Source organism: Scyliorhinus torazame, chromosome 23 (genome assembly GCF_047496885.1).
Source record: "Scyliorhinus torazame isolate Kashiwa2021f chromosome 23, sScyTor2.1, whole genome shotgun sequence".
In the NCBI taxonomy this organism is placed as follows: Eukaryota; Metazoa; Chordata; class Chondrichthyes; order Carcharhiniformes; family Scyliorhinidae; genus Scyliorhinus; species Scyliorhinus torazame.
Window position 1 is genome coordinate 36,238,496 of NC_092729.1, and position 21,922 is coordinate 36,260,417.

The following is a 21,922-nucleotide window of genomic DNA, read 5'->3' on the forward strand; positions in this document are numbered from 1 at the left end:
TTGATAGATGATTCTGCATTGATGAGTGATGTCGTTCTGGAAATTGGCTTCATGTTGCAGCTTCTGAGCTGCTGCACAAACACTTGTATTTATGCCGTGACCCAAACTATTTTTAGGGAGCAGTTGATGAATGTACTGAAGTATCCATTTGTTTCGATTTTTCGATGCATTCAGAGATGTTCAGAAATGAATAATTGACAATTTGGAGAAATTAATTGCTTGTTTCAATTTTCCCATCACTGTCGTTGGGAGAGAGCGGACCGGAAGTACTCCCATGGGAAAAAAGTCGGGGGACCCACTGTCACTGTCGCAACATTAGAAGGTGTTGCTCTCTCTGGTTGGCTCTGAATCTGACGGTCAATATGGTCGCCTTCCTTAATCCGAATTATATTTGCTCTAGAGTATCCAGGTATCTTTCGATACCGCCACAACTTTCAAACCCGCATACTGATCAAAGAGTCGGTGCACCAGTTAGTTAATTCAAAGTCAATATTATTTATTTACACACACAGTAATATCTACTCATGCACGAAATACTACAGACTAAACCAACACTACTGCTAAACCCTATAATTAGCTTCGGGCGCCCACTCAGTCAGAGGAACAATGGCCGTTGTTCGGTTCTGAGGCTGCTGGGGTCGAAGTGGTGAAGGGGAAACAGCTAAGGTCGCCCGTCTGGTAGCGAGCGTTGACCTTGGACTTACTTGCTTCTGGTAAAGCTGGTGGACGGGCTTCTCCGCTGTGAGAGTCAAGTCGAAGAGAGCGATACTCACTTGAAGCCTTCTTCTTATACCTGAAGGGGCTTCGCGCGCTTTTGGGCGGGCCTTGAACTTGGCCCCAATCAATTGGGCCATATCTTGTTCACTCGTATTGATCTTGACCAATAAAGGGGTGGGTGCCCTAATGGCTGGGCATGTCCTAGGTGGCCGTTGGCATGCTTTGTTTTCTGCTTTCGGTTTGGGGAACTGGCGCCACGAAGTCTGGGGCCGGATCGGTTACTTATGTACCTTCCTTTGTTCCCGGAGATGGGTCATCCATATACGACTGTGTCTGGGAGCTACTTTTCAAATATGCAGGAAGGCTCTGTGCCTGCTTGCTTTCTCACCATTGTCCATTTTTCCCTGCAATCTTTGCAAATGTTCATTTTGTATTCTGGAAGTGGCCATCCCAGATGGCTACACGCCCTCCTTGTGATCGTCAACGCGAAGCGTGAAGGAGCAAATAACCGCGTTGTCTTCGTTCTCTTCCTAAGTTGGGCACCCGTAAGCACTTCATAGGCTCTACCCTGCTCTGTCCTATGAATTGCAACTTGTACCTAAATTATTTATGTCCATACATCGTTATAAAATTCTACGGGGCGCTATGACATTCAGGCATGCATTACAAAATAAAAAACTGTAACCTCTAACCATCCTTAAATGAACTGTCCTTACTCCTAAAATCAAAATAATTTACCACATTTTTAGCTGTACAAATAGCAGCAACACAGGGCTCTCTGGCTTGGCCGTCAAGCACAGGGTTTTACATTTATTTTTATTGGAACGAACAAAACACATACAAAAATCATCGATGCACTTTAATTCACTTAAAGGGGTTGGAGGGTTTGTTGAACTCCTAAAATAGGGGATCTGAGGGCGTATATCGGAGTGCTACTGCGGGAGGCTTTCCTCCGCCATTTCCTCAGTCTCAGAGACTGAACGACACTGCAGAGTATCGCAAGTACTAATAGTGATTCCACAACGTAGGATAGGGAATACCAGGTGATGAACCAGTCACACCAGGTCGGTGTATCGGTAACTATCTCGGCGCTTAGTGTATGGCAGGGGTGGGAAACATTCACGGCCTGCGATCAGGGTGGGTGGGGGGTGGGTAGCGTCTGCGCGCACCTGCAGGGATCCCGCTAAGATCCAGCTGTGGAGCATGATGTTTGTCTTCATCTTTCCTTCTTTCTGTCTCCTTCTTTTCTTCTTCTGAGGTTCCAAAGTTCTATGGACACAAGCATAATATCTGTTATTATCTTGCTTAAGATCTCGTATGTCTGTCTGTCTCATCTCATCGTTGCCTAATTGCCAATTACTCATTATAATTGGTCACCATCTGTGACTACCTTATTTTAAAAAAAAACAGGTATTTTGGAAAAGATATCCGAGAAAAAACAGACACAGTGCGAGCCGTCCCGCAGCCTGTGTAATCTACCATCCTAGTGTTCGAGTATGTAAGTAGCATTTCGAAGTAACCTAAGGGTTGCCATAAACAAAAAAAAGAGTTTTGAACTTAGAGAGCCAAAATGGTGTGCGTATGGGCCGCGGCGGGTAAGAATGGGTGAAAACCCCGGGTAGGACGGTGACCAGTGCCGTTTGTGCTCTACCCGAGCGCAGCTGACCAGAGGGGGGGGGGGGGGTCTTCAGGCAGGGCGGGGACCAGTGCTGTTTCTCCACTGTCTGAGCGACTGGCAAGTACGGAATGAATATGTCGTCGTCGTGGGGGCTGCCTCTCTTGATTATCTTCAAATCAGGAGAGTAGCTATGATTGGTTGTCTGCCGACAAACTAGTTCCTCTGAACGGTTGTCTGTCGACAAACCTGTTCCATTAACTGCCAGTGGGCCTTAGAAGAGTGGTGGCGGGGGCCATGAAAAACTTTAAATGGGCAAACAACATTTAACATTCACAATAACAAACAAACATTCAGTACAAACATGGTGCAGGTTCCATCAGAAAGGACACCGTTACTCTCCATCGGTTCCTTATTACCATCATCTGGACATCTCATTGCTCAGCAGCAAACAGAGTCGCAAAGGGATTCGTTTGGTGGGAGTCAGACTCTATGTTAGCATCTTCTCCCGGCTGCCATATTCTTGACTGGAGTAGGTTTGCTAAATCTGCGCGGGGCGTATTGGGGTCCATCTCATCATTCCGGATGAGCCTGAACGAATTGTCTCGGCGCCAAAATTTTGGTATCAAGGTTGGAGCTGCTAGGTTTTAATCCATAAACGCCGGACGGTGGGTCTGGGTCAGGGGCTATAACGTATGTTATCTCGAAGGGGTCGCTGGAATCATGTTAGGTATCGTGGGAGTCGGGTCTAGTGCAGGGGTGTAATCGTAGCGTGGTGTGCTGGGGCTGTCGCTAACGCTATCGCTGTCGCTGCTGGTTAACGGAAGGGAGAGGTGGAGTCATCCATCTGGGGGTGGAGTCGAAGTCGTGTCTGAGGACGGGCTGGACTGGTTGGGGAGGGTCATTCGTGGGAGCGGCGTGCTCATCTGCTGCTGCAAGCGAGATGTGGTGTGCATGGTTGTTCTGCGAGCCACAAGCCTTAAGCTGGTCGATGTGAAACCACGCATACTTGCCATTGGGACGTGTGCAGAGGGGCTGACTTTGTCAGAGATGGAGTACGGTCCGGACAATTTGGGGAAGAAAAATGAACTGGGGTTGTATAGGGATAACATCACTTGCTATCCTACAGCAAACTCGGTGGCGTGTACCGTTTTATCAAAGCAAGCCCTGCTTTGTTTCTTCCCTGTCCCAAGTCTAACAGCTGCAGCGAGCTGGGCTGCCTTCATATTATCATTAATCTGCTGGACTGATTTATCATGCGTGAGGGCGGTGACTGTGGGGCTGGCCAAATCCAGTCCTAATAAATATTCTGTCCCTTTCATGGGGCGTCCGGTCATGAGGGTGTGGGGGGTGTCTCCTGTGGACGTGGATACCGTGTTTCTTATGAACATCAGTGCAAAGGGGAGAACTGAGTCCCAGGTGCTATTGTGCTGTTGCACCATTTTCCTGAGGGTGGCTTTCAGAGTTCTGTTCATCCTCTCAATGCCGCGTGATTGGGGCTGGTATGCTATATGAAACGTTTGCTTTATTCCGACATTTGTGAGGACGTTTTTCATCACTCGTCCTGTAAAATGGGAGCCTTGTTCGGACTCTATACTGCGTGGGAGGCCCCATCTTGTAAAGATGTGCTGTGTTAGGATTTTAGCTGTCGTTTTGGCAGTGTTTGTTCTGGATGTTAAAGCGCCCACCCATTTTGTGAAGGTGTCGATGACCAGCAGCACATACTTAAAACAATTTCTGCAATTGAGGGGGTGGGGTGGGGTAGGGGTCCTATATAATAGGGGTGTGACTTAGCTAAGCTTATCTTGCACATCTGTCCGGATTGTTCTGGGCACAGATTAAGCAATTCTCAATGAAATGAGTAACATTGTTTTTTAAATCAGGCCACCAGCAGAAAGGTCTGAGGTGGGCTAGGGTGGGTTCAATGCCCTGGTGCCCATGATTGCATTGGAACTGGCAAATAATTTGGTTCTTGTCCTGGCTAGGGAATACATAAATGCCGTCTTTTAAAATCACACCGTCATGTATGGTTATCGCGTTTTTAATCTTATCATAAGGGGCTGTGAAATTGCCTTTTAAAACTTCCCTGAGCTTCTCATCTTCTTTTTGAGCCTTTGCCAAATCTGGAATGTTGGTCTGTGAGAGCTGATCCGCGTGGACTGGGGCGCTTTCGGGGGTTCCAAAAGTGACCATGTCTGGAAACTGCCTTCCGTAGGGCGTCTGCCTTAACGTTCCCGGGGGGGGGGGGGGGGGCGGGGGGAGGGGGGGAGAACGATGATGACTACGAACTTTAATAATGCCGTATTTCCTATCTTGAGCTGTCTCTAGGATATGTAGGAATAATGGGGCTGAGGGTAGGGGCTTTCTGTTTGCGGAAACGAATCCTCTATTTTCCCACAGGGGTAGGAATTCGGTTAAACTGTTGCAGACATATAAACTGTCCGAATATATGTCGGCTGTGGTCGGAAACGAGTCGAGTTCCTAAGCACGAGTCTACAATGTGCGCTCTGGCTGTCTGCTCTGCTGCCTGCGAGCCAAAGTGTCCAGGCAATTTCAACGAAATCTCTTCTGGGGGGCGTCCCTGTGCGTCCTCTTACGTAAATACCGCAACCAGTATTTATTTTCCCATTTAAAACTATGGAGGAGCCATCCACATAGGTTATAATGTTGAATCCCAAATTTCTTTCCTCTGTCAGTCTGGCCTCAATAAAAGTCGAGATGGATTTGCAAGTAAAAATAAGTTATTTTATTCAGCTTGCAAGCTACCTAGTCCACAGTGATACAGATAACATGTTGCTGTCTGCAGCCCCGGGAACTAAGTGTAGGTCCCAGACAAAGAGATCAGTACTCATACATTCAAATGGCATCAAGTTTCACATACTCGACACCCATAGGTCATCCTATGTCCCTCCTGACTTGTTTGATCTATTCTGATTGGCTCACTTCCAATCCCTTTCTCCGGCCCCTATCAATGCAGCATCACTCTCATAGACACACCTCTTCCTGCTCTTTCCATGTGGTCTAAAATCCTTTGTCTCTACCTGCCAGAATCAAAGTGGCTTATTTCTACATTACATTAACTAATATCTCTAAAGTAACTATTTTATATCAGATTCGTCAATAATGGGTGCGCACGGGTCTGTGGGCTGGGGTCTCTGGGGTGTAGTACCTGCTTTCCTGGTAGCTCACTTAGGTACCAAGGATCCTATATTATGTTTAGTGGAGATGATCTCACACTCGTGTGGGGTACCTGCATTTTGTAAATTATCGGCTAGGAAAGTGTGGGTCTTGGTTCTTTTAACTGTTATGTCCCGCCCCTGTAAAAGAAGGGTCCAACGGGTTGCACGGATCTGGCTGACTGTGCCATCCTTAAGTCGACCATCTAGTAGTCGCTGAGTTGGGGTCTGTTCAGTGAGAATGGTGATGGGGTTGAGTCCTGTAATGTCGGCGAAGTATTGTACTGCCCACAAATCTGCGAGCAGGTGCCTTTCGCAGGCAGAAAATCCTTGTTTGACAGGATCTAACACGCATGAGGCGTATGCCACGGGGCCTAAGCGATCATGTCGTTCTTGGAGGAGCACGGCCGAAAGGCTTTGGACGGTGCTTGCTACTTCGAATGCGTACGGGGAAAGTGGATATGGGACCTGTAATGCGGAGGCTGTGCTGAGGGCTCTTTTTAATGCATCCACGGCATCCGTGTTCTGTGGAAGCCATTCCCAAGGCGCTTGTTTCTTGAGAAGTTCGGATAGGGGCGCTGCTTTTATGGCAAAACCGTGAATGTGGTTTCGGCAGTAGCCAACCAGTCCTAGAAATGACCGGAGAGCTGTTATGTTATGGGGAAGCGGCAATTTGACGATCGAGTCAATCGTCTTTTGCTCGATCACGCGTTTACCATATGTGAGTACTGTACCCAAGTAAATCACTTTTTCATGCAAAATCTGGGCCTTCTTGGGGTTCACTTGACATCCAATCTGTTGTAGGAGTCCGAAAAATGTGCTCTCCCTTTGTGTTCGCCTGTAGTCGCATATCATCTACATATTGGACCAGACAATCGGGTCGGGAACATTTTGCTGATCCATTTGCCAGCTATCGGTGGAAAATGGAGGGGGAGATGTGGAAACCTTGTGAAAGGCATGTCGACGTGTATTGCTGCCCGTGGAATATAAAGGCGAATATATATTGGCTCGCTTTATCATATGGAATGGACCAAAAGCCTTTGCTAAGTTCAAAATCGAAAACAACTTTGACTGTAGTCCCTTTTTTAGCATGGTCTCGGGACTCGTGGATACGGTGGGGGCTGCTACTGGGGTTACTTTGTTCAGTTCCCGGCAATCAATGATCAGTCGCCATGATCCATCGGGTTTCCTGACGGGCTAAATTGGTGCGTTATTTGTGGAGGCGATTGATCTGAGTACGCCTTGATCAACCAGACTGTATTACCTTTGACATTTCTCCCTCTGCTTCTTGGGGAAAACCGTACTGCTTTTGGGGTCTGGGGTCGGGACCTGTAATATTCACTAAGCCAGCTATCTTGCCACAGTCGTGCTTGTGCTGTGCAAATGCTGCTTTGTGTTGCTGCAGGACTTCCCTAACCTGTTTGTCCTGACTAATGGCTCGAGGGTCGAACCAGAAGTCTCGTACTGCGCTGATTCAGTTTGCATATTCTCCAACTGTGAGCGTGGCGGTGGTTCCTGCTGCCTTTGCCATTCTCCATACACATTTATTTACCGGATCAAATGAGAGGTTGTGGAAGCTCAAAAAGTAAATTCCAGGATGTGTTCAGCTGTCTGGGGTAGATCGACCACAACTACGGGGTGTTTAGTCGTAATGTTCCCTCTTTGTATCGCTGCAGGGGCTGTGAAGTGTCCCTGTTGTAAATGACGTGTAAAACCGCTGAGTGTGATGGTGTCTGTTGTGGGCCACGTGTCCCGTTGAAACATTGTGGAGGAATGGAGTGTGGTGCGGGACCCTCCTGTGTCCCAAAGAAATTCTATGGTGTTTCCCCGGACTTTGCCTGCTTCTCCTGGACAACCAGACTTGTTCCAAAGAGTGTCGCAGATCCAAGTTGGGGATCCCGAACACGGTCAGTCGGTGCTGATCATGTCTGCGTTCTCAGAACGGGCGCTAACGTTATGGGTTGGCTTTGCCCTATTCTTATTACGGTGCCCTTCTGTTGGTTTCTCTGGTGCTTCTGGGGCGCATTGTACTCTCGAGCATAGTGTCCTAATTGTCCACAATTATAACACTCCTAGGATTTGGGTTGCTGTGGGCTGTTCCTGCCCTCATTTACCCATGCAGGGCACTGGTGCATCCTAACTGGATGCATGTCTGCCTGCTTTTAATCTGGTTTTAAAAATGCGGTTTTCAGAGATTATCATAGAATTTACAGTGCAGAAGGAGGCCATTCGGCCCATCGAGCCTGCACCGGCTGTTGGAAGGAGCACCCTACCCAATGCCAACACCTCCACTCAACCCCCATAACCCAGTAACCCCACCCAACACTAAGAGCAATTTTGGACACTAAGGGCAATTTATCCTGCCCAATCCACCTAACCTGCACATCTTTGGACTGTGGGACGAAACAGGAACAACCGGAGGAAAGCCACGCACACACGGGGAGGTTGTGCAGACTCCGCACAGACAGTGACCCAAGCCGGAATCGAACCTGGGACCCTGGAGCTGTGAAGCAATTGTGCTATCCACAATGCTACCGTGCTGCCCACGATTTCGCCTTGGATGGACTGTTCCTAAGCACGGGACAATCTTTTCAAAACCCATTTCTCGTTGTGCGGCTCGTCTGAGGGGTCGTAATTTGTGCAAGCTCTCTGCCCTGCCTCTGTCGCATGAGAGAATTGGATTCGAGTCCACTTGGCCATATTATCCATGGTCAAATGGGCGCGGGCTACCTCTCCGAATACTGCTGTGAAATCTATCCACAAGCGTTCAGCATACGCTGTGGGGTGCTCTCCCTTCTATTGCCTCCACTTGTTTAGGCCTTCTACTTGGTCTCCTTTGTTATAGCCGATCGCATCTAGGATCGGTGTGTGCATTCCTTGTAGGGTGCCTCCCCCTACATTCTGTGGGTTGGGAAGGGATGCCACGACTGAAGGGTCGAGGCTTATAACTGTAAGCTTCACTTGCTCCTTTTCATCCAGGCCGTACCATGATCGCCTGCTCTTGCAAAGAACTGGTGGGGGTCCGATGTGGGTAGGAACGGTGTTATTTTATCAGACGTGTCTCTTAATTGAGTGACGGTTAATGGGTTAGTGTGGAAGAAATCTGTGTTCCCTTCTGCTGTGGCCCTGCGCTGTGTGGTGACAGGGTTCATCGGGGTGTGTTCTGCCTGTTCAGTTGGGGGTTGGGGTGCTTTTCGTTTCTGGGGTTTTTCCTATGTACATGTCCCATGTACATATCTATGGGGAGTCTCATTTAACTCCTGCCAATCGGGGCTATTTTCTTGCTCGAGCTGGGGTCCGAACCTGCTCTGCAACCCATTCTGAACAGAAACCAGAGACTGCAATTTGCTTCCGGCACTTTGCGTGGTCTACCGAGCTCTGCCTTTGTTCCGTTGTGAAAGTGTGGAGCGCTCGTAGGGCTCCTTTTAAGTTCTTGCACTTTTTCTGCAACTGCTCGACCTGTTGTTCGTTTTCCTGTCTTACCGACACTGCGCGTTGCGTGTCCTGGTAGGCTTTGTCATATTTGGACTGAAAGCTGCTCAAATGGGCGAGGCAAAATGGTGTGCCCGCTTGGCATCAGCCACCTCCTTGTCCCTCGCCGCTAACTGCTCCCACAGTTCCTTGTTCTCTCTCTCATATCCACTCACATCTCCTTTACTATTCTTGTCTCTCTCCTGAATCACTCTATGGAGCATCCTCACGACCTCCTCTTGTACCTCGCAATTGTGCCAAGCAGGACACGATTGCCATCGGCTTGCGAGCTTTCCCTCAGCTCTTCTTATGGATCTCTGTCAGGTTCTCCCACCAAGTATGCCCTCTGCTTCCGGGACCTGTTTCGTCATTGGCGCAGAATTCACTCCAAAGGGCCCAAGCTTTTCCTTTGAGAAACTTTCTGATCTTTTCTTCCCATACGGGACACTGTCCTACTATACTGGTCGCTTCAACGTCGAATTCCTGGGGGTTCATAAGGTGTTCCAGTGTCTTCATTGCCATTTTTCTCTATCTCTGTGGTGTCTACCGAATTTGGAACAGAGGTTGATAAAGTGGTGATGTAAACACGGGTACGGCTTACGCTAATATCCGGCCTACCAAACTCCCAATAGTTTTACGCAACAAAATCTCTCAGGTTTACCTTAAATCCCTGTTAGTACTCATGCATTAACAGACTTTCGAATCTTGGAGGTTTGATCAGTATTGTTCTTACACTTGTGGTTTTCCTGTTTCCAATTGGATCCCAATTCAAATTTGGGTTCTCTCGGAGTGACTAGGCAACTTCCAGGTCGAGCCCCGTCAGAGGTCGCCAGTAAATGTTGCTCTCTTTGGTTGTTTCTGAATATGGCGGTCAATATGGTCGCCTACCTTATTTCTAATTTCGTTTGCTTTAGAGTCGCCAGGTATCTTTCGATACCGCCACAAGGTTCAAACCCGAATACTGATTGAAGAGCCGGTACACCAGTTAGTTAGTTCAATGTCAATACTGTTTATTTACACACACAGCAAGTTCTACTCATGCACGAAATACTACAGACTAAACTATCACTACTGCTAAAGCCTTTACTTAGCTTCGGGCGCCCACTCAGTAAGAAGAACAATGGCTGTTGTTAGGATCTGTGGCTGCTGGGGAGGAAGTGGTAGAGGGGAACAGCTAAGGTCGTCCGTCTGGTTTCGTGCGTTGATATTGAACTTACTTGCTTCTGGTGTAGCTGGTGGAAGGGTCTCTCCGCTTTGAGAGCCGATTCCACGAGAGCGATTCTCTCTTGGGGCCTTCTTCTTATATCTGAAGGGGGCTTCGCGCGCTTTTGGCGGGCCTTGGACTTGGCCCCAAGCAATTAGGCCGTTTCTTGATCATTCGCATTGATCCTAACCAATGAATGGGTGGGTGCCCTCATGGCTGGGCGTGTACTAGGTGGCCATTGGCCTGGCTTTGCTTGCGCTTTCTGTTTGGGGTACTGGCGCCGTGAGGTCTGGGGCCAGATCGGTGACTTAATTATCTTCCTTTGTTCACGGAGATGGGCCATCCATACGCAATTGTGCCTATAGTTTCAGTCTCGTCTTGGAGTTATTTCTCCAATATGCAGACAGATTCTGTGCCTGCCTGCTATCTTAGCATTGTCCATATTTCCCTGCAATCTTTGCAATTCTCCATTTTGTATTCTGGAAGTGACCATCCCAATGGCTGCGCGTCCACTCCCGTGTTTATGCCATGCAAGGTACCGTTCCCGTCCATTCCAGCATGGTTCCTAGTATCCCCAATATCACTCCCTCCACAGGTTCAGATGTATACCGTGTCTCCCGGTTGAACACCTCCGTCCTGCATCTGCCTGCTTCAATACTGCCTCTGTAGATCTGAATTCCATTGCACTACAACGCCAATCTCGGCGAACGCCAGAATAAGGCAGGTTATCAACCTCCGGCCCAACTGCAGTTGTTCCGGTGCCGCTCTGGTCGTAACGTGTGGTGTGTTATGGTAGCTGAAGAAAAAAACATACCAACCTCGTATCTACAGCATGGACTGTTTCTGCAAGTCCCTCATGAAAGTCTCCACTGCTCGTTCAGTCACACTGTTTGAGGAAGTTCAGTCTGCGGCGGTGTGGATGTGATTCCTTCCGTTTGTCTCGCTAGTAAATCTTTATCCATTACCTCCAGGGTCTCAAGACTACCTGAGTGTTCTTGGAGATCTGGAAAACAGCGCTTCACGGGAAAAAATGGTTGAAACAATTTGCCTGCGTAAACAATCTTGTTCCGAAATTTCAAAAATGTAAATAGAGAATCGTTAATGCTCTTTTCCTCCATTTATGTAGTGAGTAATTGGCAAAGTGTGACAGGTCAGTTATTGTACAGAGCTGGAATCGAACTCGGGTTTCCGCAGCGCGAGGCCAGAAAGTAAACACGTGGCAAAAGCTGCTTATTAAAACCGATCAATGCAGCCTGGAACAAAATACACCTACTTCAAATTATGAATGTGCTGCTGCTTTTATTTATCCACGACACATGTTTTGGAAATATTAAAAACGCCAGGCAGCGCCCACGGTGAAACAGGCTCGAACTTACAATTAAGTTGATGCTGTGAAGTAACCAGTGAGCTAAAGCTGACGCTAACGTCAAGCACGGACACATTTTATATAAAGGTCTCCCGTGATCCTACTCGCCGTGGTGGGTAACATTGAGGGGAAACTCCAGGTGTCGCTGCACCATCACCTCACAGCCAGACGTGACCAAAAACTTAAAAGTGCGTGAAGTACCGTCGGAGGACATTCATTCCTTTTAACCTCGGCGGCTCTTTAGATTAGCAGATCATTCAATCCCACTCGACCGACTTTTCCCCAAAGGCATGCATTTGATTGCTGTTCTTTCTCGCATTGAAATTTGAAAGTCACTGTTGTATCTGCCTCCACCAATCTCACAGGCGGTGCAGGCCAGATAATTTAAATGTATCCCAGCACATTTAAATAATTGTTGGAAAGATGTAACTTAAAAATCTGATCTCGCAGTTATATTCACCTGCGAGTACTGTGGCAACTGGAACCGATAGCAAATGACAACATTGGGAGAGTACACGGCCATCACTCCTGCCCCAACATTCAGTCTGATCACAGCTGAGATTCTGCCTCAATGTAATTCGCTGTCTGTTCCTCAGATACTTTCATTCCCTCAAAGTTCACTGTCGATAAGAAAAATGGAGGCAGACACCCACAGCAACATTTCAAACCGATTTGGACATATAGATGGAGTGCTCGAATCTGCAGCGACACAGATCTGGAAGGTGGGACAGCTCATAGGGTCATAGAGGTTTACAGAGTGGAAATAGGCCCTTCGGCCTAACTTGTCCATGCCATCTAGTTTTTACTACCCAAAGCATGTCCAATTGCCCACATTTGGTCATATTCCTCCATACCATCTTCTCCATATAACTATCTAAATGCTTTTTAAAAGGCAGAATTGTAGACACCTCTACTACTGCCTCTGCCATCTCGTTCCAGACAATCACCACCCTCTGTGTGAAACAATTGTGCCTCTGGATCCTTTTGTTTCTCTCCTCATTCAACTTAAACCTATGCCCTCTAGTTTTGGATTCCAGTACCTCATGGAAAATCTACCTTTTCTATGCCCCTCATTATTTTTTAGCCGTTGTGAAGATCACCGCACGCCTCCAATAAAAATGTTCCAGTCTATCCAGCCAGTCCTTACAACTCAACTTTTCAAGACCGGAAGCAGCCGAGCAAATCTTTTCTGCCCTCTTTCTATATTACTGTGACCAGAACTGTACACATTATTCCAATTGTGTCCTTCCCAATGTTTTGTACAGCTTCAACAAGACATCCCATCTTCTGTATTCAACTTCTGACCATGTATCTGTAGAATAGTAACAATGGGCACAGACGCAGTAATTGTGGAACAACGTCAGTGTTGTGAATTTCCAATTATTCATCATGTTAACAGTCGTGTAAAAAGCAAACAAGTCGCACTATGTGTCTGACTGCTATAAGATGTAGAAGAATGTCTTGCTCAGAGACCCACGGCAAAACAAATCTTCACCCAATGCCAATAGAAACAGAAGAGAAACAAAGGAGAGTGGTAAAGAGAGGAAGGAGGAGACCACGTTTACTGCTGGATACATTGCACACCATTACCTTCCACCTGACTGCAGCAAGCACATTGTTTCTATCTTCCGGGATTCATGCTGTTTGAAATACCTTCGATCCAGTTTCCTGTGAAGCAGAAGTTACATGATTCAGTCCACCGTTAGAATTACGAACAGGGCGTGTTCTCAGGATCGACCCAGGCTCTGGGTCACTCTTTGTGTGGAGTTTGCACATTCTCCCTGTCTTTGCGTGGGTTATGCCGCCACAACCCAATTATGTGCAGAGTAGGTGGATTAGTCACGCTAAATTGCGCCTTAATTGGAAAAAATAAATTGGGTACCCTATATTTTTGTTTCGAGAATGGAGAACAGTTCATCCCGGGCCCCAGGAATTCAAAGCACCGATGTATTAAACAGATAACTTTTACTGGATTTGAGAGTTGCTGGTTAGGACAGAATTTATTGTTCATCCCGAGTTGCCCTTCAGAAGGTGGTGGTGAGCTGCTTTCCTGAAGCGTTGCAGTCCGTGAGGTTTGGGTACACCCAATGTGCTTTTATGGAGGAAGCAAAATTATTTTCCCCCCGTTACCGTGTAGGAACGTTAATATGGATCCTAGTGGGAGCGGTGAGTGATTTGGAGGGGAAGATCCAGTTAGTGATTGTCCCAAGTCGGGGCTTGTCTAGTTCTTCAAAATCTTAGTTGTCGTACGTCTGGAAGGTACTGCCGAAGGAACAATTGCCCGAGGAACTTTGTTGAGTTATTGCGGTGCATTTTGGGATGGTTGTGGCGGAGGGATTGAATGCCTGTGGCAGGAGGAGCAATCAAGCGCATTGCTTGGTCCTGGATGCTTTCGAACTCACTGAGTGTTCTTGGAGATCTGGGGAACAGCGTTTCACGTGGAAAAGAATGGATTAATCAATTTGCCTGCGTAGACAATCTTGTTCCGAAATTTAAGGAAATGTATAATCGATAATCGTCCATGCTCTTTTCCTGGATTTAGGTTGTGAGTAATTGACAGAGTGTGATAGGTCAGATATTATACAGAGGTGGAATTGAACTTGGGTTTCCGCAGTGTGAGGTCAGAAAGTAAACACGTGGCACAAGCCTCTTTTTAAAACAGATCAATGCAACCTCTATACAAAATACACCGACTTCTAATTATAAATGTGCTGCTGCATTTTTTATGCAACACACATGTTTTGGAAATTTTAAAAACGCCCGGCAGCGCCCACGGTGAGACGGGTTCTAACTTATAATTAAGTTGATGCTGTGAAGTAACCAGTGAGCTAAAGCTGACGTCGTTTTAAGCACGGGCACATTATATATAAAGGATTACCGTGATCCTACTCGCCGTGGTCGGTAACATTGACGGGAAACTCCAGGTGTTGATGCACATCATCTCACAGCCAGACGTGACCAAAAACTTGAAAGTGCGTGAAGTACCGAAGGAGGACATTCATTCCGTTTAACCACAGCGGCTCTTTAGATTAGCGGTTCATTCAATCCCACTCGATCGACCTTTCCCAAAAGGCATGCATTTTATTCCTGTCGTTTCTCGCATTGAAATTTGAAAGCCACTGTTATATCTGCCACCACCAATCTCACAGGCAGTGCAGACCAGATAATTGAACTGTATCCCAGAATATTGAAATAATTGTTGGAAACATGTAACTTTAAAATCTTATCTCGCAGATATCTTCAAATGTGAGTGCTGTGGCAACTGAAACTGAGATCAAATTACAACATAGGGAGACTACAAGGCCACTCACTCCTGCCCCAACTTTCACTTTGACCACAGCTGAGCTTCTGTCTCAATGTCAATTCCTGCCTGTTCCTCAGATACTTTCATTCCCTCAAAGTTCACTGTCGATCTGAAAAATCGAGGCAGACACCCACAGCAAAATTTTAAACCGATTTGGACATATAGATGGAGTACTCCAATCTGCAGCGACACAGACCTGGAAGGTGGGACAGGTCATAGGATCATAGAAGTTTACAGCATGGAAATAGGCTCTTCTGCCTAACTTGTCAATGCCGCCCAGTTTTTACTACACAAACCCTGGCCAATTGTCCACATTTGATCATATTCCTCTATACACATCTTCTCAAGAAAACTATCTAAATGCTTTTTAAAGGCAGAATTGTATACGCCTCTATTACTGCCTCTGCCAGCTCGTTCCAGACACTCACCACCCTCTGTGTGAAACAATTGTCTCTCTGAACCCTTTTGAATCTCTCCCCTCTCACGTCAAACCTATGCCCTCTAGTTTTGGATTCCACTACATTTGCGAAAATCTACTTCATCTATGCTCCTCATTATTTTATAGCCGACGTCAAGATCGCCCCCAGCCTCCAAGAAAAATGTTCCAGTCTATCCAGCCGCTCCTTCTTACTCAAATTGTCTAGTCCGGTAGCAGCCGAGCAAATCTTTTCTGCCCTCTTTCTTTATTACGTTGACGAGAAGTGCACACAGTATTCCAAGTGTGTCCTTCACAATGTCTTGTACAACTTCAGCAAGACATCCTAACTCCTGTATTCAATTATCTGACCATGTAACTAGATCATAGTAACAATGGGCACAGACACAGGAATTGTGGAACAAAGAGCCTCCTTCAGCGTTGTGAATTTCCAATTGTTCATCATGTTTACAATGGTGCAAAAAGCAAAAAAGTCGCAGAATGTGTCTGAGTGGAATAAGATGTAGAACAATATCTTGCTCAAGAGACTCACAGCAAATCACACCTTCAGCCGATACCGATCGAAACAAAACAGAAACAGAAACCAGTGAAACAATTGTTTGTATCAACTTTTGTATCAATCCCCTCTCACCTTAAACCTATGCCCTCTAGTTTGGGATTCCATTAACTTTGGCAACATCTACCTGGTCTATCCCCGTCATTGTTTCTGTGGGGCTGTTAAGCACAAGGCTAAATCGCTGGTTTATAGCAGACCCGCAGCACGGTTCGATTCCCATAACAGCCTCCCCGAACCGGCGCCGGAATGTGGCGACAAGGGTCTTTTCACAGTAACTACATTTGTAGCCTACTTGTGACAGTCAGCGGTTTTCGTTTAATTTTACAGCCGTCGTCAAGATCACCCCTAGCCTCCAAGAAAAATGTTCCAGTATATCCAGCCGATCCTATTCACTCTAACCATCAAGTCCCGTAGCAGCCTAGCAAACCTTTTCTGCATTCCTTCGCCCTAAATAATATCCTTTCTATATTCCAGAACTGTACACAGTATTCCAAGTGTGTCCTTCCCAATGTCTTGTGCAACTTCGGCAAGACGTCCAGACTCCTGTTTTCAATTATCTGGCCATGTATCTGTATAATAGTAATAATGGGCACAGACACAGTAATTGTGGAACAAAGAGCCTCCTTCAGTGTTGTGAATTTCCAATTATTCATCATGTTTACAGTGGTTCCAAAAAGCAACAAAGTCACAGAATGCGCCTGCCTCGAAAAAGGTGGAGAGAATATCTTGCTCAATAGTCCCACAGCAAATCAAATCGTCACCCGATACAAATAGGAACAAAACAGAAACAGAATAAAGGAGAGTGGTAAAGAGAGAAAGGGGGAGAGAGAGCGTTTAATGCTGGATTACATTGCACATCACTCCCTTCCAACTTACTGCAGCAAGCACATTGTTTCTGTCTTCCAGGATGCATGCTGTTAGAAATACCTTCGATCCAGTTTCCTCTGAAGCAGAAGTTACATGATTCATTCCACGGTAAGAATGAAAAAACAGGGACAGCGGGATGGCGCAGTGGTTTGCACTGCTGCTTCGCGGCACCGAGTTTTCAGGTTCTATCCCGTCTCTGGGTCACTGTCCGTGTGGAGTTTGCACATTATCCCCGTTTTTGCGTTGGTTTCTATCACAGAACCGAAAGATCCGCAGGCTAGGTGGGCTGGCCAGCTTAAATTGCCCCATAATAGAAAAAATGAATTGTTTACTCAATATATTTTTTTTAAGAATGGAGAACAGTTCATCCCAGGCCCCAGAAATTCAAAGCATCAATGTATTAAAAAGATCACTTTTACTGGATATGAAAGTTGCTGGATCGGACAGAATTTATTGCCCATTCCCAGTTGCCCTTCAGAAGGTGAGCTGCTTTCTTGAATCGTTGCAGATCCTGGAGTTTGTTTACACACAACGTGCTTCTATGGACGAAGCTAAATGATTTATTTCCCCGTTACCGCGAAGGAACGTTTTTATGGGTCCAAGTGGGAGTGGTGAGTGATTTTGAGGGGAAATTCCAGTTGGCGATTTTCCAAAGTCGGGGCTTTTCTAGTTCTTCAAAATGATAGTGGTCGTAGGTATGAAAGGTACTGTCTAAGGGACAATAGCCTGAGGTATTTTGTTGAGTTATTGCGGTGCATTTTGGGATGGCTGTTGGAGGGATTGAATGCTTGTGCAGGAGGAGCAATCAAGCGCACTGCTTGGTCCGGGATGCTTTCGAACTCCCTGAGCGTTCTTGGAGATCTGGGGAACAGCGCTTCACTTGGACAAAAAATAGATTAATTAATTTGCCTGCGTAACCAATCTTGTTCTGAAATTTCACAAAATGTACAATACATAATTGTTAATGCTCTTTTCCACAATTTATGCTGTGACTAATTGACAATGTGTGATAGGTCAGTTGTTGTACATAGCTGGAATCGAACTTGGGTTTCCGCAGTGTGAGAACAGAAAGTAAACACGTGACACAAACATCTTTTTCAATCAGATTAATGTAACCTCGAAACAAAATACACCAACTTCCAATTATAAATGTGCTGCTGCTTTTATTTATGTAACTCCCATAAAACATGGGATTAAAACAAATATTAAAAACGGCAGACAGCGCCCATGGTGCGATCGGACCGAACTTACAATTAAGTTGATGCTGTGAAGTATCCAGTGAGCTAAAGCTGACGCTGGCTTAAAACACGGACACATTGTAGAAAAGGATTACCGTGATCCTATTCACCATGGTGGGTCACATTCAGGGAAAACTCCAGGTGTTGATGCACATCACCACACAGCCAGACTTGACCAAAAACATAAAAGTGCGTGAAGTACCGACGGAGGACATTCATTCCGTTTTGCATCAGCGGCTCTTTAGATTAGCAGATCATTCAATCCCACTCGACCGACCTTTCCCCAGAGGCATGCATTTGATTGCTGTCGTTTCTGTCATTGACATTTGAAAGCCACTGTTGTATCTGCCTCCACCAATCTCACAGACAGTGCAGACCAGATAATTGAACTGCATCCCAGGACATTGTAATAATTGTTGGAAACATGTAATTTAAAAATCTTAGCTCGCAGATATATTCATCTGTGAATGCTGTAGCAACTGGAACAGAGAGCAAATGACAACATAGGGAGACTATGCGGATAATCATTCCTTCCCAAACATTCAGTTTGATCACAGCTGAACTTCTGCCTCAATGTTATTTGCTGCCTGTTCCTCAGATGCTTTCATTCCCTCAAAGTTCACTGTCGATAAGAAAAATTGAGGCAGGCACCCACAGCAAAACTTCAAACCGATTTGGACACATAGATGGAGTACTCCAATCTGCAGCGACACAGATCTGGAAGGTGGGACAGGTGATAGAGTCATCGAAGTTCACCGCATGGAAATAGGTGCTTTGGCCAAACTTGTCCATACCTCCCAGTTTTTACTGCACAAAGCCTGCCCGATTGCTCACATTTGTCATATTCCTCTATACCCATATTCTCCACATAAATATCTAAATACTTTTTAAAAGGCTGAATTGTAGACGGCTGTACTACTGCCAATATTTCAAACACTCACCACCCTCAGTGCGAACAAATTGTTCACCTAAACACTTTTGTATCTCTCCCCTCTCACCTTTAACCTTTGCCCTCTACTTTTGGATTCCATTACCTTTGGGAACATCTACAATATCTATGACCCGCATTATTTTATTGTCGCCGTCATGATCTCTCCGAGCCTCCAAGAAAAATGTTCGAGCCTCTTCTGATAACTCAAACCATCAAGTCCGGTAGCAACCTAGCAAATCTTTTCTGCCCACATTCTAGGTTAATAACATCCTTTCTATATTAGGGTGACCAGAACTGTACACAGTATTCCAAATGTGTCTTTCGCAATGTCTTGTTCAAGTTCAGCAAGATCTGCAAACTCCTGCATTCAATTATCTGACCATGTATCTGTATAACAGTAATAATGGCGACAGACACAGTAATTGTGGAACAAAGAGCCGCTTCTATGTTGTGAATTTTCAATTATTCATCATGTTTGCAGTGGTTAAAAAAAAAACAAAGTCACAGAATGTGTCTGACTGGAAAAAATGGAGATGAATATCTTGTTCAAGAGACCCACAGCTAATCAAATCTTCACCCGAAACGAAGAGAAACGAAACAGAAACCGAATGAAGGAGAATGGTAAAGAGAGAAAGGGGAGAGCGCGTTTAATGCTGGAGTACATTGCACACCACTCCCTTCCACCTTATTGCAGCAAGCACATTGTTTCTATCTTACAGGATTAATGCAATTAGAAATACCTTAGATCCAGTTTCCTCTGAAGTAGAAGTTACATGATTCATTCCACCATTAGACCGACAAAGGAGATGAACAATGGCCCAGTGGTTAACACTGCTGCCTCACGACGCCGAGTTCCCAAGTTCGATCTCGGCTCTGGGTCACTGTCAACAAAGAACAAGGAAGTGTACAGCACAAGAACAGGCCCTCCACGCCCGTGCCGACCATGCTGCCCGACTAAACTACAATCTTCTACACCTCCTGAGTCCGTATCCCTCTATTCCCTTCCTATTCCTATATTTGTCAAGATGCCCCTTAAATGTCACTATCGTCCCTGCTTCCACCACCTCCTCCGGTAGCGAGTTCCAGGCACCCACTACCCTCTGTGTAAAAAAACTTGCCTCGTTCATCTACTCGAAACCTTGCCCTTCTGTCCGTGTGGGGTTTGCACATTTGCCCCGTATTTGCTTTGATTTCTCCCCCACAAGCAAAGATGTGCATGATAGGTGGATTGGCCACACGAAATTGCCTCTTCTTTGAAAACAATAAATTGAGTACTCTATATTTATTTTTATAGAATGGAGAACAGTTCATCCCAGGCCCCAGAAATTCAAAGCATCAATGCATTAAAAAGATCACTTTGACTGGATGTGAAAGTTGCTGGTTAGGACAGAATTTATTGCCCATTCCCAGTTCCCCTTCAGAAGGTGGTGGTGAGCTGCTTTCTTGAAACGCTGCAGTCCGTGAAGATTGGGTAAACCCAACGTGCTTTTATGGAGGAAGCTAAATGATTTTCTTTCCCGTTACCGCGAAGGAACGTTCATATGGGTCCAAGTGGGAGTGGTGAGTGATTTTGAGGGGAAATTCCAGTTGTTGATTTTCCCAAGGAGGGGCTTGTCCAGTTCTTCAAAATGATAGTGGTCGTAGGTATGGAAGGTGCTGTCTAAGGGACAATTGCCTGAGGACATCTGTTGAGTTATTGCGGTGCATTTTGGGATGGCTGTTGGAGGGATTGAATGCCTGTGGCAGGGGGAGTAATCAAGCGCACTGCTTGTTACGGGATGCTTTCGAACTCCATGATCGTTCTTGGAAATCTGTGGAACAGCATTTCACTTGGAAAAAAATAGATTAATCAATTTGCCTGCGGAACCAATCTTGTTCTGAAATTTCACAAAATGTATAATAGATGATTGTTCATGCTCTTTCCACAATTTACGTTGTGAGTAATTGACAATGTGCGATAGGTCAGTTATTGTACAGAGCTGGAATCGAACTTGGGTTTCCGCAGTGTGAGATCAGAAAATAAAGACGTGGCATAAGCATCTTTTTCAAACAGGTTAATGTTAGCTCAAAACAAAGTACACCTACTTCCAATTATCAATGTGCTGCTGCTTTCATTTATGCAACACACATGTTTTGGAAATATTAAAAACGCCAAGCAGCGCCCAAGGTGAGACAGGTCCGAACTTACAATTAAGTTGATGCTGTGAAGTAACCAGTGAGCTAAAGCTGACGCTGACTTAACACACGGACACATTGTAGAAAAGGATTACCGTGATCCTACTCGCCGTGGTGGGTCACATTCAGGGAAAACTCCAGGTGTTGATGCACATCATCTTACAGCCAGACGTGACCAAAAACATAAAAGTGCGTGAAGTAACGAAGGAGGACATTCATTCCGTTTGACATCAGCGGCTCTTTAGATTAGCAGATCATTCAATGCCACTCGACCGACCTTTTCCCAGAGGCATGAATTTGATTGCTGTGGTTTCTGGCATTGACATTTGAAAACCACTGTTGTCTCTGCCTCCACCAATCTCACAGGCAGTGCAGACCAGATAATTGAACTGTATCCCAGGACATTGAAATAATTGTTGGAAACATGGAACTGAAAAATCTTATTTCTCAGATATCTTCATCTGCGAGTGCTGTGGCAACTGGAACTGATCGCAAATGACAACATAGGGAGTCTATGCGGATAATCATTCCTGCCCCAACATTCAGTTTAATCACAGCTGAGCTTCTGCATCAAGGTAATTTGCTGCCTGTTCCTCAGATACTTTCATTCCCTCAAAGTTCACTGTCGATAAGAAAAATCGAGGCAGACACCCACAGCAAAATTTCAAACCCATTTCGACATATAGATGGAGAACTCCAATCTGCAGCGACACAGATCTGGAAGTGGGACAGGTGATAGATTCATCGATGTTCACCGCATGGAAATAGGTGCGTCGGTCTAACTTGTCCATGCCTCCCAGTTTTTATTGCACAAAGCCTGGTTGATTCCCCATATTTGGTCATATTCCTCTGTACCCGTCTTCTCC